Source organism: Cherax quadricarinatus, chromosome 8, assembly GCF_038502225.1.
Source record: "Cherax quadricarinatus isolate ZL_2023a chromosome 8, ASM3850222v1, whole genome shotgun sequence".
Classification (NCBI taxonomy): domain Eukaryota; kingdom Metazoa; phylum Arthropoda; class Malacostraca; order Decapoda; family Parastacidae; genus Cherax; species Cherax quadricarinatus.
The window spans coordinates 63,266,020-63,272,145 of record NC_091299.1 but is presented as its reverse complement, the minus strand read 5'-3'; the positions used below and the strand labels follow the sequence as shown (position 1 = coordinate 63,272,145).

Sequence of the window (6,126 nt, the reverse complement as noted above, 5' to 3'; positions counted from 1 at the left end):
CCCGGGACTCACCACCCTCCCTGGGACACATGGCCCGGGACTCACCACCCTCCCTGGGACACATGGCCCGGGACTCACCACCCTCCCTGGGACACATGGCCCGGGACTCACCACCCTCCCTGGGACACATGGCCCGGGACTCACCACCCTCCCTGAGACACATGGCCCGGGACTCACCACCCTCCCTGGGACACATGGCCCGGGACCACGGTCCTGAATGCGGCTTGATAGTTCATTTATATTGTGATGTATTGAAGAGTGGCCGTGAAGGGGCGTGCCCAGCTGCTGGGGCCCTCCCTGCCACCCTGCCCCCTGCCCTATCCCTGCTCCCGGCCCACTCCTCCCTCCCCCTACCCTCTCATCCCTGCCCCTACCCTCTCTTCCCTGCCCCATGCTCTCTCCTCCCTCCTCCTCTCTCTCTTGTCTTCCCTTTCTCCCCCCCCCTTATCCACCCACAGCCTGCCCCATGGCCTGCCCCACGGCCTGCCTCACAGGCTGCCCGCTGCCCCAGCACAGCAGCAGTGAGCCTGACACAGGTCTGGTGAACGGTTGCCCACGTTCAGTATGCGCTAACTCTCTTTCCGGGAGGTACGACTCGATAACCCCGTACGGTCCAGCGTGTTGTGACTGGCTGTGGGTGCGGCCCACAGACTACCACCGTCCTGTGGTCACAGTTCCACTTCTTATTCCCTGGAACTTGGACTAACTAGAGCAATCTGTGTCCTTCCTGTGTGAGTGTTGTGTGTCACACAGAACTGTGTGGCCTCAAAGAAGTCTATGTCACACAGAACCGTGTCTAGTGATAACTGTGTGGCCTCACAGGAATCTGTGTCACACAGAACTGTGTGGCCTCAAAGAAGTCTGTGTCACACAGAACCGTGTCTAGTGATAACTGTGTGGCCTCACAGGAATCTGTGTCACACAGAACTGTGTGGCCTCAAAGAAGTCTGTGTCACACAGAACCGTGTCTAGTGATAACTGTGTGGCCTCACAGGAATCTGTGTCACACAGAACTGTGTGGCCTCAAAGAAGTCTGTGTCACACAGAACCGTGTCTAGTGATAACTGTGTGGCCTCACAGGAATCTGTGTCACACAGAACTGTGTGGCCTCAAAGAAGTCTGTGTCACACAGAACCGTGTCTAGTGATAACTGTGTGGCCTCACAGGAATCTGTGTCACACAGAACTGTGTGGCCTCAAAGAAGTCTGTGTCACACAGAACCGTGTCTAGTGATAACTGTGTGGCCTCACAGGAATCTGTGTCACACAGAACTGTGTGGCCTCACAGGAATCTGTGTCACACAGAACTGTGTCTGGTGATAACTGTGACTTCTCAAGTGTCAACACGTGTGATTACGTGTGCGACGGAGGATGTTTTGTTCGTGTCATTGCACAGTAAAGTGTTATCGAATATTGTATCTGTTTAGGAACATCACCCCAGCTGCCTGGTGGGACGCCAGGCCTGCCCTAAACTGAGTAGGAAATGTCACGGAGATAAAAGCAAGAAAACACAGAAAGGAGAGTCTAGACAAGAGTGCACTGAGTGTAATGATAAATCAGCAAGATTCACGCTTCTGAAGGAAAGTTGGTGGAACAGAAAGACGAAGGAAGAGCAGTCTTACCAGTGAGAAAATATATTTAATGTGAGAGGGAATCCTTTACACGTTTGTGGTTACAACTCGGTATTTTCCTCAGGTGTGTGTGTGAGGTAGTGGCAGCAGTGGTCACTCCCTCACACTACTCTGGACTTCCTGTAGCGTGGTGAAGGTGACTTGAGCCAAGGTCCATCGTAAGTGCGACATTACCTTAAATCTGGGAACGAGAGAGAGAGAGAGATTTGTGTGTGTCGGAGCCTTGGATGCAGCAGTGTCACTGTGGCCCTCGTGTGGATATGTGCCATAAGGTGATATGCTGGTATACTTTACCTGTCACCATTAGGAGTGTTGACGTGTGTAGGCCTCTGGTGGTGATATGGCTACTACTACATGTTACGACTCACCTTTCGTGTATCTGACGCTTGGTGATAGTGATACTTTTAAATATAAGTATGTTAGTGTTGATAATCTGGACTTGTGACAGTTTACAAGCTATGTATGTGATAATTCTGTGCCGAGATTTTGGGTAAGTGTCTTCATTTGTCTTCACGTCACTGGACATATCAGTCTTGTACTGCGTAAAATCAGTGTTAAGTAGAGGTAATGTAGCATTTTGTGTTCCACACAGGGAGGTGGTAGGTTACTGTGTCGTAGGCCTTGACAAGTATGATAGGCTCATCCTCTGTGAGTTTGGTTTAAGGCACCATTACAGTGTATGCAGCATTCTGTGCCTTGGATAAGTGACTTGGTGAAGTGCATTCGTTTCACAGCTGCATTAAACGACGTGGTTGCATTGTGTGTGTGACGTACCTGTAAACTGCCTCCTGGCACTGTCTATGTTACGTGTGTTACTACATTCTTGTACTGTACTTGTCTAAAATTGAAATCCCCAAAGGCTATGTTTGGGGAAGGGGGGGTCGGGTTCGTTAGATTTTCAGCGCACTTCCATATTTTTGCTACCATATTTTTAAACTGCTGGGGATTTGCATCTAATGGTTTGTGTTCAAGAACTCTCACTAAATTCTGAATTCACCTTTCAGTAGCAGTGCTTCGACTACCGTGTTATATAGTATTAATTAAGTTACTTCAGTTCAGATTGGCAAATCTTTTTCCTTCTTATTTTTTGAGCATTCGTCTCATCAGCGTTGCTTGTGTTTTTAATGTATGATAACTGCACAGCGGGAACGAAAAGTTAGCAATGCTTCTGTGTTATACCGCACCACGCAGGATGGGGCTGATACAAGCTGATGAAATCTGTCACCCAGAGCTGGGAGACTTCAGCAGGGCAGTGAGGATATTATCAATTATTCAATTAGGAGGTCAGTAGCATGAGAGAGAGAGAGTGTGTGAATCTTTGAGGGGTATGCTGCAGTATATACATACATCAATCTGTCTGTCTCTCTCTCTCTCTCTCTCTCTCTCTCTCTCTCTCTCTCTCTCTCTCTCTCTCTCTCTCTCTCTCTCTCTCTCGTTGTTTAACATATAAGCCATTTTCCTACCAAAGCAAGGTAATTCGAAGAAGGTAAACAGGAAAACACATTCACCAGAGATACACTGACAACAACACACTTGTCATGCTGTGTGTGGGCACTGGACTTCCCACTTCAGAAGTCAAACTTCACTTAATTGCTTCGTAGATGTTGTTACCGTGCTCGCTCTAACAACATGTCGTGTTCCAAACAACATAACAGTCTTGGATGCTCCAACATTTACCTCTTAATTCTTCAGTCTGCTCATCTTTCAACGACCCTCTTGACCATCCTGTCTTGCTCTGTCGTTTCTCTATTCTCTCAGTTATCCCTGCCATACACCTCACTATTTCCTAAATTTCTTCATTATTTATTCTCCGTATAATATTCACACTACACATTGTTGCCAAACACTACACCTCCACTGCCTCCAGTCTCCTTTGTCGCTGCAAAATTCAATGACCATACCTCATACCCATATATAAATATATATATACACACACACACACTTGAGGGTCCAGTAGTAAGTGCACACAGCGTCACAGTAACGTGCTGGAGTGAGAGATGTGGGAGGAAGTGTAACACAAACAAGGTGAAAAGTAAAAGCGTCGTGGGCTTAATAAGGAAGCACCGTATCAGCGTCCACGACTTTGGACAGTCAACCAGAGGCTATCAGAGATGCTGCCGGAACAAGTGTAGAAGTCTTCAAGAGGAAATTCGATCAGCGCCTCCTAGATCAACCAGGCTATGGGAGCCAGCGGGCCACCAAAAGTAGGAAAATTCTGGAAGCTGACCACAGGTTTAGAGTCCCCCCCCCACTTACACATTCCTATAACAAAATAATAAAAGTGAGAGAAACTGGAGCAACTGCAGAGTACCAGTCATCCAGCATCCATCAACATATGTGGACCTCGACTCTTCATACTGCTACCAGAAATACTGTTGGAAGAAATGTAGAAATTTCCACTGCCTCCGCCGAGTGCCAGATCTTTATGTTCACTTAAGTGCTTATGGAGTGGCAGTCATGTTCACTTAAGTTCTGATGGAGTGCCAGTCATGTTCACTTAAATCCTGATGGAGTGCCAGTCATGCTCACTTAAGTCCTGATGGACTGCCAGTCATGTTCATTTAGGTCTTGTTAGAGGGCCATTCATGTACACTTAAGTCATGTTGGAGTGCCAGTCATGTTCACTTAAGCCTTGTTGGAGTGCCAGTCATGTTCACTTAAGTCTTGTTGGAGTATCAATCATGTTCACTTAAGTCTTGGAGTGCCAGTCATGTTCACTTAAGTCTTGTTGGAGTGCCAATCATGTTCACTTAAGTCCTGATGAAGTGCCAATCATGTTCACTTAAGTCTTGTTGGAGTGGCAATCATGTTCACTTAAGTCTTGTTAGAGTGACAATCATGTTCACTTAAGTCTTGAAGGAGTGCCAGTCATGTTCACTTAAGTCCTGATAGAGTGCCAGTCATGTTCACTTAAGTCATGATGGAGTACCAGTCATGTTCACTTAAGTCCTGATAGAGTGCCAGTCATGTTCACTTAAGTCCTGATGGAGTTCCAGTCATGTTCACTAAAGTCTTATTGGAGTGCCAATCATGGTCACTTAAGTACTTATGGAGTGCCTATCATGTTCACTTAAGTCCTGATGGAGTGCCAGTCATGTTCACTTAAGTCCTGATGGAGTGCCAGTCATGTTCACTTAAGTCCTGATGGAGTGCCTATCATGTTTACTTAAGTCCTGATGGAGTGCCAGTCATGTTCACTTAAGTCCTGATGGAGTGCCAGTCATGTTCACTTAAGTCCTGATGGAGTGCCTGAGGGAGAGATATATCATAATCTACACTTGGAAAATCTTGGAAGGAATGCTCCCAAATCTGCACACAGAAATCACTCCCTACGAAAGTAAAAGACTGGGCAGGCGATGCAAAATGCCCCCAATAAAACGTAGGGGTGCCATTGGTACACTAAGGGAAAACACCATAAGTGTCCGGGGCCCAAAACTGTTCAACAGTCTCCCATCAAGCATTAGGGGAATTGCCAATAAACCCCTGGCTGCCTTCAAGAGAGAGCTGGACAGATACCTAAAGTCAGTGCCGGATCAGCCGGGCTGTGGCTCGTACGTTGGACTGCGTGCGGCCAGCAGTAACAGCCTAGTTGATCAGGCCCTGATCCATCGGGAGGCCTGGTCATGGACCGGGCCGCAGGGGAGTTGATCCCCGGAATAACCTCCAGGTAACCTCCAGATATGATCACTTAAGTCCTGATAGAGTGCCGGTCATGTTCACTTAAGTCCTGGTGAAGTGGCAATCATGTTCATTTAAGTCCTAATGGATTGCCTATCATGTTCACTTAAGTCCTGATGGAGTGCCTATCATGTTCACTTAAGTCCTGATGGAGTGCCAGTCATGTTCACTTAAGTCCTGATGGTGTGTCAATCATGTTCACTTAAGTCCTGATGGAGTGCCAATCATGTTCACTTAAGTTCTGATGGAGTGCCAATCATGTTCCCTTAAATCCTGATGGAGTGCCAATCATGTTCACTTAAGTCCTGATAGAGTGCCAGCCATGTTCACTTAAGTTTTATTGGAGTGCCAGTCATGTTCACTTAAGTCCTGATGGAGTGCCAGTCATGTTCACTTAAGTCCTGATGGAGTGCCAATCATGTTCACTTAAGTCCTGATGGAGTGCCAAATCATGTTCACTTAAGTTCTGATGAAGTGTCAATCATGTTCACTTAAATCCTGATGGAGTGCCAGTCATGTTCACTTAAGTTTTATTGGAGTGCTAATCATGTTCACTTAAGTCCTGATGGAGTGCCAGTCATGTTCACTTAAGTTTTATTGGAGTGCCAAACATGTTCACTTAAGTTCTGGAGTGCCAGTCATGTTCACTTAAGTCCTGATGGAGTGCCAATCATGTTCACTTAAGTCCTGATGGAGTGCCAATCATGTTCACTTAAGTCCTGATGGAGTGCCAGTCATGTTCACTTAAGTGCTGATGGAGTGCCAGTCATGTTCACTTAAGTCCTGACGGAGTGCCAGTCATGTTCACTTAAGTCCCG

The 6,126-nt window shown here is 46.9% G+C and overlaps 1 protein-coding gene across 1 annotated transcript in view; it reads left to right on the top strand.

Annotated features, from left to right (window-relative positions):
• The first annotated feature begins 500 nt into the window (after positions 1-500).
• The window catches only part of LOC128685295 (uncharacterized), a 298,082-nt gene continuing 292,456 nt past the window's right edge, over positions 501-6,126 (top strand). Inside the window, exon 1 of the mRNA XM_070082746.1 lies at positions 501-588. The gene's annotated coding sequence lies outside the window, so the exon portion shown is untranslated. The remainder of the gene's footprint in view (positions 589-6,126) is intronic.